Here is a 12,867-nt window from a genome sequence, read left to right as displayed (position 1 = left end):
AGGACTTTTAAGTACCAATCTACTCTGCCACAATAGAACGGTCACACTTGTTCCGACTTTTGAGTATCAAATGAATCTCGCCTGTTCCACAACGACTACACGGCCAAACTTATTAAAGCTTTCAGGTACCAGATGACTGTCTTCTTTGCCACAACGGCCAGACGATTAAACTCAGAGGACTTTTAAGTACCAGATGGCTCTTTCCTTTGCGTCAACGGCCAGGCGGCCAAACTCTTTAGGACTTTCAAGTACCAGATGACTCTCTTCTTTGCCACAACGGCCAGGCGGTCAAACTCACAGAACTTTTAAGTACCAGATGGCTATCTACTCTTCCACAATACAACAGCCACACTTGTTGGGGCTTTCGAGTATCAAATGAATATCTCTTGTTCCACAACGACATGGCCGCCAAACTCTTTAGGGCTTTCAAGTACCAGATGACTCTCCTCTCTGCTACAACAGCCAGACGGCCAAACTTTTTAGGTCTTACAAGTACCAGATGACTCTCTTCTTTGCTATAATGGACAGACGGCTAAATTCGTTATGGCTTTCAAGTATAAAATAGGTCTCTTTCCTGCCATAACGCCGAGACGGTCAAACTCGTTGAGGCTTTCAAGTACAAGATGACTCTCTTCTTTGCCACAACGGCCAGACGGTCAAACTCACAGAACTTTTAAGTACCAGATGGCTGTCTACTCTGCCACAGTACAACGGCCACACTTGTTGGGACTTTCGAGTATCAAATGAATTTCTCCTCTTCTACAACGACCAGGCGGCTAAACTCACTAGGACTTTCAAGTACTAGATGACCTATCTCTTTGCCACAACAGCCAGGCGGCCAAACTCATTAGGGCTTTCAAGTACCAAATCACTCTCTTCTTTGCCACAACGGCCAGACAGCGAAACTCTTTCGGGCTTTCAAATACCAGATAATTCTCTTCTTTGCTACAACGGCCAGACGGTCAAACTCAGAGGACTTTTAAGTACCAGGTGGCTGTCTACTCTGCCACAATACAACGGCCACACTTGTTGGGACTTTCGAGTATCAAATGAATATCTCTTGTTCCACAACGACCAAGCGGCCAAACTCATTAAAGCCTTCAAGTACCTGATTTTTTTATCTCAAGTACCAGGAACATCGCTGTGACCTGACCGAAAAAGTATTAACCTTTAATCAGACTACATTTTTCATTCATTGCATTCACTTCTGCAAAAAGCTATTGGTAAATATACGATATCAGGCAAAAGAATAAATCGTGCTTAAATATAATTTAATGTAAGAAGGATACTATTTGATCTATGTTGATATCTTATCAGGTCTATGATATACGGGATAAGGCAGAGTCTCCTATTTATTCTATAAGAAAATACTTAATCTTGAAATATAAACTTTCGTCAATTCAAAAAAAATCTTTTAACGGTCGAAGGACCCTCGTCTTACATCCGTTAGTAATAAAAAATATGCCAATTATTGAAATAAAGAACGGATTTAATTCACATTTACATCAAAGACTTTTAATACCGTATTTCTAAAAGCTATATTATAAACGTACTAAATTACTTTTTGGTTTTAGTTAATAGAACCATTTGAATGTCCACTATTTGCATTTACTAACGCTATGGTATTGTAATATTCTAGGAGGATACAAACTAACCACAAATACGCTATTACGTTAAATTCCTTTTTATCATAAAACTATGCGTATCTCCTGCAAATTTAACCAGATATGAAACATAAAGTCTGACAACCAAGTGATTGTACCTAACAATATATATATACATATATATATTCATTCAATGATAATGGATATATATACTCAGTGTCATTGAATTACACATTTCGTGTGGTTTGTTGGAAATTTCCTCGCTCGATTTGCCATGATTGACGACGTGATTGAGCGAGAAGATTTCTTAGTAACTGGGCTTTGTTATACTGAAACCGTCACTAAACGTCTTCCTTGTATTTTTGTTTTAGTAGATAACGATAGTCGTCGGAAATCGCAGTATTAATTTTTGACATATGTAGGGACAAAGTCTGTCCAACGTTGCCTGAAATCATCCCAATGCTTTTGAAATTGTGTTCAAGTTTATTATTATAACTGAGATGTATATCTAACACCAAGAAGGACGTAGTGATCACATAAAACCATGGCGAAGACCTTTAAAGGGCTCACAACATCATATGGAAGATTCTTTTAAATATAGTCAGTACGCGAAAGTTGCAGAATTGAAACTTCAAGACCTGTACTAATGTGGTTACTGAAACCAATCGATCCTATAAAATTTTAGCAGTCTTTCACATCAGCAATCACGGAAAGCCTATTTTTTGCGGAAATCATCATATATAAATACCAATTTATCTTCAAGTAAGATCTTTTTGCAATAGCGTTTTTAGCAGTCTGACGTATGTGCTTATGGAATTGTCCATAGCTCTTGCTAAAAAGGTCGAAACTTTCAACTGACACATCCGCAGACCTTCGCTCATTTCGGAAAAGAATTGACATAGACCTTTTTCCCTTTCAGTGCAGTTTAAGTAAACCAAACGGGCCAATAATTATGTACAAATTCAAAATAAATACCTAATAATTCTTGCACTAGCTGTATTTAACTTTGCTTTTTAGTGTCCTGCGCGTTCTTTACTCATATTTATGATTTTTCCTTTAGATATAAACTGCTTTATGGTGGTTATTATCAGTCCGCTTACAAGACCACCTGGATGCAACTTGAAGTATGGAGCGCAAGAGTATTTGCAAAAGTTATTGAGCAGTTTCAATACTGCCGCAATAGAAAAGAAAAGCAAGTTTTATGCATGTTTTTTTCTTACGTTAGCTTAGCCCCGGCAGCTAAATTTACACAATTCATGGAGGACAATGAAGACAAAAGCATTTACATAACTCGATTCTTTTCACGTAATTTTGAATCGTAAATTCGTAGAATTTGATGTTAGTTTCACGAATCACTTCAAAAGTACGGACGTGAATTGTTTTCGACGTTGGATGGTAGCTTCTGTTATTCATAAAGTCCTGTAGAAAAAATCGAGGGGAGTCAGGTCACAGGCCCTGGGCGGCTATGCAATGTTTCAGCCGTGTATCAAAATCAGTCGGTTTGGGAATGGCATTTCAAACCGAGTGATTGCTTCTGGCGCTGGTTAGTTGTCCTATCTTGCTGAAACCAAACACTACGTGCACCCAACGTACTCATTTTGGGCCACAGAAAAGTTCGGAAAAGTCAACGATTGCTGCGGTTCCACCACCATTTTCGAAAAAAAAAAACGCCTAACGGCATCTTTGCTTTATACGCCATACAGCAACTTTTTGTAGGCAGTCACTCGACACCCATTCTTGAGCCTCAAATGTAACAATTTCATCTATTCACGTAGCCTTGCAGTGGAAGATGAGCTTCACCGGATTAGACGATGTTACCAAAAAGTCGCCAGTAGATACATTGTGCTTCAGCAAGAGATCAGTGAACAAACGACTTCCGCGATAATTCTGCATCCTTAATGGTTAAGTCAGCCGTACTTCGTGGGAATAAAGATGTAATTTGTGCTTCAAAATTAGTCGCAAAGTACTCGTCGATAGGGCGAGTTATTGAACACGACGGTATGTTGAGGTCGTTGGGTCTGCATTCATATTGCTCCTTAAGCGATGTCGTAACTTTTTTTTTGTTTTTCGGTTTGTAGTCTTCTGGGTCATTCTATCTGGCCGTAAACCAATCGGTTTTTTCAGGACTAATTACCTCAGTGATCAATTATTTCACCATTGAAAAAATGTCGTCCTTATTCTATGCGACACTTACGGGTCATCGCCATAATACTTTCCTTCTTTATAGGCTGTGTTTATCGCTCAACAGTCTGTGAACCCTTGCCTATTAACAAGTACAGAGAAAGAAGGACGAAATCAACCGGCATCGTTTTACTCACCCGATAGATAAAAAAACGTTTTTAGATCTTCGGAAACGACCAAACATAGGATTATTCGTATTCTCATAAAGTATTGAGATACTTTCAACGAAAGCAACAGTTATTATTTTTTTAATCGATATCACGCCACGTATCTAATGAATTTCGATTGTTCTACTTCAAAAGTTCAGTTTGTTATTATAAGGCAGTGAGACTGCATAACTGTACGCATATCTTGGTCAAACTAGACGTTTAAGAAGAAACAACACAAATTCGCTTCTATCCGGTCAACGGGCAGTAACCATAAAGGTGACTAGGGCCTATAGAATATATAAAAACTCTTAGCTAGGCTAATTTCCTGAACTCTTGTGGTGTGCGAATTGGCTGAGCGATACCTAAATGGAAATAGAGACAACAAAAAAGGAAGATGGCAACAACAACGAAAGCGAATTGAACCACAGGGCGCGGGCTACTGGACCCGTAGCCTCATACTTGACATAAACAATAATTTGACAGGTCATGAAGTAAGCTTTCATATAGAATAACATAAATGCTTTTTGGCCATAGGCAGTTTTTGGTTGATGGACAGTTGATGGAGGAAATCAGGAAAATTCAGGTTACCATTTGCCTTATGTGCGACTTGGGTCTGTCGGACGACCCGGAGCACGCTATTTTTTAATGCAGAGCTCTCGGAAGGCGCAAAATAGGATATGGTCGCATATAGAGAACAATCAAAGTTATTATGAAAGCATGATTACATCGCTGGGTTCATGGGTCACTAGGGTGGCTTTCCTTCATAGCATATGACAAACAAAGGAGATCTGAAGACGAAGAGCGCCAAAGGGCGCAAAGAGAAACACAAGCATAATAGCAACTGAGTAACTCCTTTATCATGGATCTGAAGTAACACTAAACATCCATCCATGCACGGAAAGCACAGAGGAGCGATGTGGCGTTTTTTTAATAACCCCTTCCTTTAGTCATGATGATTACAATTAAAGGTGGATAACCACCTGGTTAAAGGGCCAAGACAGAGTTTTGAAACGAAGCTCTAAACAGTCTCTTCTCCGTCTTTGCGTGCGTAAGAAGCGTTCCGCGTCCACACAAGTGCCACATAGCCCCGGTATATAATCTCGCAGCACTTGGGCTAATTCAAGGTAGGAGATTACCTTTGCCGGGTGGAAAAGGCAATGCTGATCGTGCCGTTCAAGAACACACAGAATTCAATATTCACACCTCGTTCACGTAAGAGAGGCCGCTGGATACTCAATAAACATCTTGCCCGCTTCTTTGCAATAATAGAAGAACTCCTCCGACGACCCGTCCTTCCTCGGAAGAAAGCGTCTGTGTAAGTCTTCTATGCTCTTTCAAGTCTCCTCTGCACCAATCTTCAAATCGAATCGAGCGCGGACCACTACTTGCAAAAATCTACGCGCCCACCTCACAGCCTGACTTCGCGAGTCTCTATTTAATCCACTGGTTGTACCTTCTCTAGGCGAACTTTATTACATGCCGTTTCCGATCAACCAGCCGCCTGAGAAGCAACTCTTTTGTAATCTCGACTGAATCGCTAGCCATCTTATTGCTGCCACTAAAAATGAAGGAGATTGGCTAAGTGCTGGGTGGCGGTAACGAGCGCTTCACAGCCACCCGCTCTGCGCTTATATAGCTGTAGACGTATATTTATTGATATATTTAAATTATGATATATATATATATATAATATTAACGATATCAAAGGATCCAAAATTTTGTACCGTGAGTAGCTTTGGCACGACGATAAAACTTAATAAAAAAAAATCCCTTCTGAAGCAATTCATTTTATGTCTAAAAGTTTGACGAAGTATTTTGATGGCTTAAATTGCATGCATTAGCAGTTAACGTTGCCGAGTAAGGTAAGTTATCTTACAGTGAGTCGACGTGTGTTGAATTTAGCTAATCTGTGCTAATAGCCTTCTGATCAATTATAAAAATTCAACTTATGCAGCCATATTGCTGAACCTGTCTTTTTTCGTTCGTTGATTGGCGTTGATGAACATACTTGTTACGACAATATCAAAAACTGAGATTTGAAAAAAAAATACAGTTTTTGAAAACAACAATAATTTCCTTAGTAAATCAGAATAAAATAATCTTGTTGAGAATGGAATTGGCTCTACTTAACCAAAACTGAAGGTAAGTGAAAGGAGTGAGCATTTGTCAACATAGAATAGCCGGATCGCTTTTTTTTGTTGCTTATACTGAGATATAAGTGGGGACGCTACTGTATATTATCGGATCATTTTCGTGCTATTCGAACTGCACGATTACATATTATCTCTTTTACCTATACTCGCTACTTTTATTGAGGAAATTTTTGTCCACTACGAAAATTGTTTTGTTTGGTGATAACAGAACTCTACATGTTGTTCTCTATATTGTCCTTCTGCTCTTCCGCATATTATTATTCTGATGTAATTATTGTACTTCAAGTTTCTTCGACACACGACTACCAAAGCTTACAATAATATACATATTTTTATTTTACTCCGAATTTAGTGTCCTTAATTATATGTAAAAGGTATGTGTGCTACAAGTGTTGTTGATTGGTTTGTCTGCGTCATAGAGCTCCCTCACAACTTCGATTCCAAAATCATTAAAAGATTACAATGGAAAAAATTTAAGGTGCACTTTGATTATACTTTTATAGTAGACGGAAACGCATTTACGTACAGAGATGGCTGTTTATAGTAAAATACTACGCAGAGACTTAACGCATAGCATGCTGAAATAATTCTCATTCATTCACCATTAGTTACCTTAATATAAAATATCTCTCTTTTATACACCTCGTAATCCATTTAGCGAGATCTTTACTAATATTTATGTGTTTTAACCTATGGGCGATCAGTAACAGTTCGTCCTGTACTAAACCACGGAAGAGTCAAGGTAAATGTAAGTTTTTTTTTGTTATATAAAAAGCTCAACTTAGGATTGTGTACATGAGCTATGGTGACGTGGACTTGCATTATTGCGCACCCTTCGATAATAAATCATTGAATAAATAGTCTCTATTAGGTTTCTTAAAATTCATAAAGTGATAAATAACTGGGCCACGGATTGGTAGCTGTGCACATTGACTTGAGATGGATAGAAGTCCCAATTTATTCGAGAGCCAGAGTATATGCTAGGATTTGTGTTCGACTTGTCTTTTTGGAACACAAATTAAAAAAACTACTTGGGTTACTCAACCGTTTAGTTTAGACGGATGTTGTAACTGTTGTGTTGTAGGAGAATATTCTTTTATTCATTCATATGCTTATTCTTATATCAAACCTCCTTACAACTAATGTCCGATTAACTTAACATTATTTTTTGCGATAATGTTTCGTTAGTGATAAATGTCAGAGAACCGGCAGTATAACCTTCCGGCAAATGACTACCTAGAATGGAGCGTGAGAACTGGCAAAACTCAATATTAATGATCGCAAATCGATCTATGTACTTATGAATTATATAACGTATGTATTTATCTCACGTAATTTAGTTACTTATCTTTCGGATACGGGGTCAGCTTCTTGATTGACACGGAAAAAATCATGTATGGTAAAATGTGCATAATGGCACATCTATGTACATACTATATTCACGTAAGGATAACTTGAAATGCACACATCTCGCACTTTTTCCTAATCTTGAGCCTCCTGTGTTTGTATATTTCTATATATAGACACATAGCAATGTGAGTATTCTATCACAAAATACTACTGGGTCAATTTATCAATTTGTTAAATCAGAATATGACTACGCCTCGATGACTAAATATGATAGAAATAGTTAGCGCTGTTTGTTAATCTATAAAACAATATTTTTTAGTAAATAGAGATTAAGATCAAAATTCAAAGAATTTTTACTTATATTTCTCAGAAAACTTCTACATACGTTCTGTAGTTAAGGGTTTTTTTTCAAATCATTCATGAATAAATTGGCGGAAGGCCGATGGGTTTACTGGCTTTCGGAGAATAAAAAGTTGATGTTCTATGAACGATTCCAAAAGTTTGAAGTTTTTAACGGTAGGCTAGCTGACGTGCGAATCCGTGTTATGTGTCACCGCATACCTTTTCAAATGCACAGTCCCAACACGACTGTGGTTCTATTTTTTTTGAGTGGTGACAGCCGTTCTTTTTTAGAAATTAATCAAGGACACACTGTATTCGAACTTGATCTCTAGCTTACCTAGCAGTGCCTGTTTAGCACGCACAAATCATTGGAACGTCCTTTGTTTCTTTCACAGGCGCATAGGAAAAGCTCAAACGAAAAGGCTTACTCCCAAAGATATAGTACCTCTTTAAATCCGTTTTATGTAGCTCTATGTAGATGCCGTCGCACTTTCGGTATCATCTGATCAACCGACCGCTCATAATCACAATCTTTGGTCCACTTCATCAGCGTGCCTCATCGAATACCGACCCGGATGGCCTTCCGATTACACGGATAACTTAATAATCAGCTCACTACTAGGTCCGTATTTCCAGATATTATTCTACTGCCGTCAAAATGAAGCAAACCGGTTTAATTTTGACTGGCAATAGCAAGCACCCTGCGGCTATCCGTGCTGCGCTTATATATCCACTGGTACGTTTCGTTTTTAAATTGATGGCAAGCAATTGATGTTGCAGAAAGGATTATTGAAAATAAAACCGGGGTTCGTACAACAGGCTATCAAAATTACACTACTGTTTTAATAGGAAAGCTAGAATATTTGTAGAAGGGTATAAAATCTGGATTAAGTAAGGTTTCAGAATGGCACCACGTGCCCAGTACAACCGGAGCAGAATTGTTTGGGCATTGGCAATTTTAAAATCGAATTTATACTTGTTTTTTCGAGTAGCAGGATACATTCAGAGCGTTAACAAATTACAAAAGAGTACCAGGCTAACTGGAGCATTTATTTTTGACAACGTTTTTGCGTATGAGGATCTTGTTTTGAATTTTGCTAAGTCTTCTTTTAGATTTTTTGTACGCAGGAAACTTGTTTCTTTTGCTAATTTTCTTTTGCTAATAAATTGTTAGAGGTATTACATTGAATGGAGACACTAGTAGAATAAGTTCGCTGAAATAACTACTCGAAACGTGTTTGCACTTATTGTTACATTGGTGAGCCGATACGATCAATAGGGTTTTCGCCATTTTCGGTCAGAAATGTTTATTTTTGTTGTACGTATATGTATCGCGTTTCTAGCTCGGTGAGTTCTATAGAATGGTGTCAAGAAGATCTCTTCACATATTAAGTTCCACCTTTTAAATGGCATTATCGACCCGAAACATGAAGGTTACATATAAAATGTACATTGCATTTCGATTCAGTTTACAAAGAGCTTTCAACTCGTACCAAGAAGTATCTCCCTTATATTGACTTCCATGCAAAAAAACATGCCCAAAGTGAAAAAGCTTCCATATGCGATATTTCTTTCTCATGCTAAAATATTATTTTACCTGTAGAAAAATCTATCGATTGTTGCAAGGAATTGACGCCGTTAAGTTTTCACTTTTCGGGGGGCATTGTCAACCTGGAAACTGAGATATCAGTATAGAAACATGCATTGCATTTAATATAGTTCAATAAGAGCTTTCAATTGGTCTCATAAGCAATTCGCCTCATAAACACTTGGGTACCCTTTTGTCGGTAGAATGAAATTTTCGACAAAAGCCGCACCAAAATATAGCCGACTTTAGCTTGCGAAACCTTCTCATACATATGCATTAAACTTCTTTTTTTGCATTAAAAAAACATCGCAGAAAAATACCATTTTGCTAAAATTAACATCACTCTCTACAGGATAGAGAAAACAAACTCTGCTCTAGGAAAAAGTACGGGCAGGTCTTTGCAGGATGAAACTCCAACGAATTGCGAAAAGTCAGTCCAACTAGGCTATTTTACGGGGTCGACTTAAGTAGACAAGCAAGCAAACCAATAAACAGACACAAAGTTTTAAAAGGTATATGTATAGAACAGACAAAAGTACGGGCCTCGCTTCTCAACGATCTTTTGTTCATTGTTCTAAATATCTGATTCGTTCACCTGGGCTATGGAAACCGTTATTTCATTGCTACTACTTTGTCTCATCAAGCTCGTTACCTTTTTGTAGTTGTTTCATCAGCTTGTTTTAGTTTGTTCACCAGCTAACTCTAGATTTGTCCTGTTTACAATATGTTAACGTTTCGACTAGATCGATCGATGAGTAGAAAGACAGATGCATAGATCTAGATAAATAGATATTGGATACGACTAGTCGCTCAAACAGGCGAGAATAACATCTCGGCAGATGTCGGTAAGCTGAAATTGTTCAAAACTTTGAGAGAGGACTATCCTTACATAAGATACCTCTGTGTTTCGAGTTCTACGTCTGGTATCGCCGTCATGGAATCATCGGCTGGCTCCCAGCACGAAACGAAGTCCGTCTATGCCTTGGTTAAACCACAACGTGCCCCTAAGACTTGTAGGCAAATACATTGCCCACTAAGCTAAAGCGACGGACAATATACCTAACAAGAACTAAGGAATATATTGAAAATTTACGAGATGGGCATTTCATTATTGACAGGGATCGACCATCACCGGGCAAACATGAAAGAATCTATATGTTTAAGCAGCAGACGAAGTAGAATTTTTTTATGAAAAATGTACACGTCGTTTTACCCTATCAAGGCCATCTTCGTGAACTAAATGACCTAAACTATAATGATTTGCAGATCATTTAAGAATCAAATTGGTCGTATATGTACGAACAGTCATACTACTGTTGCCATTAAATAACGGTGGTTGGCATTATAAGCTACGCGCTACTCAGACTAAAAACTAAACGCACTGTGGTATTACACATGTCGATTAACGAGTCGTGACGGTAAAAATTTCCGTGGATAAGCTGTCAGCAGTAACTAATCGATATGATAGCAAACATCGAGTTTGACAACCTAGCCTATGTTAAAACAAAACCAAAAATTGACTACATACAAAAAACTTAGCTTGGCAACGAACAACGATTAATTTACTTAAGTAAACAAACGTTTCATACTTTCATCTCCTCTGAAAGGCGAGCCAAGAGATATTGTAGAACTTTAACAAAACGCTATGGTGTGCATTAAAATGCACGGAAATGCGTCACTATTCCTGGCGTTGACATAGAACGTATACTGAGTACAAATTGTAAGTCACATTACGGAAAGGCAACGATTCGAACCAGTCTCAATCGAGTGTTCAGTTTAAAAACTTTTTATAAATGTCATACGAACAAATTCGGTAGCGTCTGTGCCAAAAAAAGGCTGCTATTGTTTACGTTTTCGTGTGACTTAACCCTATCATTATCTGGCAGAATTAAAACTGGATGCATTACGTGCATTGTAATTTCATTATACGGTGCCTTAGGTGCAACAGAAATCACACCTCTTCATATTTGAACAAGCTAATAAATTGCCGAAGTGTCACAACTTAATAGAGCAATGTAATCGCAACTGGATAACTGCTGGTGTATACTGTACTTTAACTAGACTGTTACAGACACAAAAATAGATGTGTTGAATCAAGCGTTTTTAAAACAGCAAAGCAGACGCGCGACGAAGTACTAACCTGGTTATACGGCCCATGAGTCTGTATAATCTCTATTTATACTAGAACTATATTTGTTTGTTTGCTTATCCGACTCAAATTGACCCCTTAGAGTGGCCGCATTCGGCTGATTTCTTACGTGCGCCCAGCACACAAAGTCAATAAGTCAACATCGAAAAAGCTTGCTAGTAATATTGCAAAAATGTACTAAAACCAACATATCACGAGAAAAATAAATTAAAATTCGGCTAAGTTCCTTGGGCAAATATTAAGACACGTCGATAAAATATAATAATTGAATAATAAGATAACAGGCTAGCTGAGAGAGTAATTGCAACGGGATTATTAGTGGTTTATTTTATAGTTAACATCAGGTTGGGCGTAATACCGATGAATCAAATTAAATCACCGACAAAATAAGTAATAAACAAAAGTTGTTAACACTCAAACAAGCTTCCTTTAGCCAAGTTTCAGACAAAATTTCCGCATACAACAAAATTGTTAAAAGTCAAAGAAATCTTTTTGGCCATATTTCAAAACAGAATCTTACACGCAATATATTTGCTAAAACCCAAGTTCTCGTTGGTCAAGTCTCAGGATAGAGTTCCCTCACTCAGAAAAGTTGTTAAAACTTAAACCAGTGTGCTCTAGCTAAGTTTCATGAAAATACAAAGAAGTGGTTAAAACAAACGTTTTTTTTGGCCATGTTTAAGGACAACATTTCCACATACAAAAAAGTTAAAACTTATATAAGTCCCCCATTGGCCAAGTCTCAGAACAGAGTTTCCTCATACAAGCAAAAGTTGTTAATCTCTGTTATCACTTATCTTTGTTGTATTACTATTATTTGTTCTTTTTATGTGTCTGACCCCAATCGATTGCTTTAAATGTTCGGATCGGTTGATTTTGGGTGAACAGCTAGGGTATTATCTGAGATAGAGCTGCACGTAAGTTAAAATCTATTGGATCAATATTTATTCTTGGGGAAGTTTAGTTTCTCATCCCATTGAATATAGTTTTAACTTGGACAAGTCACTCATTCTTTGTTTGTTTTTAGCGGTTTTTCTCGTATACATGTCTGGTATACATGAAAAAGTCTTACGAGCTAAACTGGACTATTTGTAGTGGAGTTTGCATTGGAAAAAATGTTCAACACATGTCTGTATGCTCTAAGGTTTCGAGAAGCCAAAATTTGACATAGTGTTCCACGTAAGGGGTTTCATATCGAAGCCAATCGATAGATCTCGACGATCTTAATAAAAACGTGTTTTGACCAAAATCCTATCAAGTATCAATTAGGAAGTTGGAACATTTTATACGACAAATGTCATAGTCTATCTTTCCGAGCATTTTTTAAAAGATTTTGTGAGAATAATCCTAA

This window comes from Varroa jacobsoni, unplaced genomic scaffold, assembly GCF_002532875.2.
Source record: "Varroa jacobsoni isolate VJ856 unplaced genomic scaffold, vjacob_1.0 scaffold_984, whole genome shotgun sequence".
Lineage (NCBI taxonomy): Eukaryota > Metazoa > Arthropoda > Arachnida > Mesostigmata > Varroidae > Varroa > Varroa jacobsoni.
The sequence above is the reverse complement of the archived record's forward strand: the minus strand, read 5'-3'. Positions refer to the sequence as shown.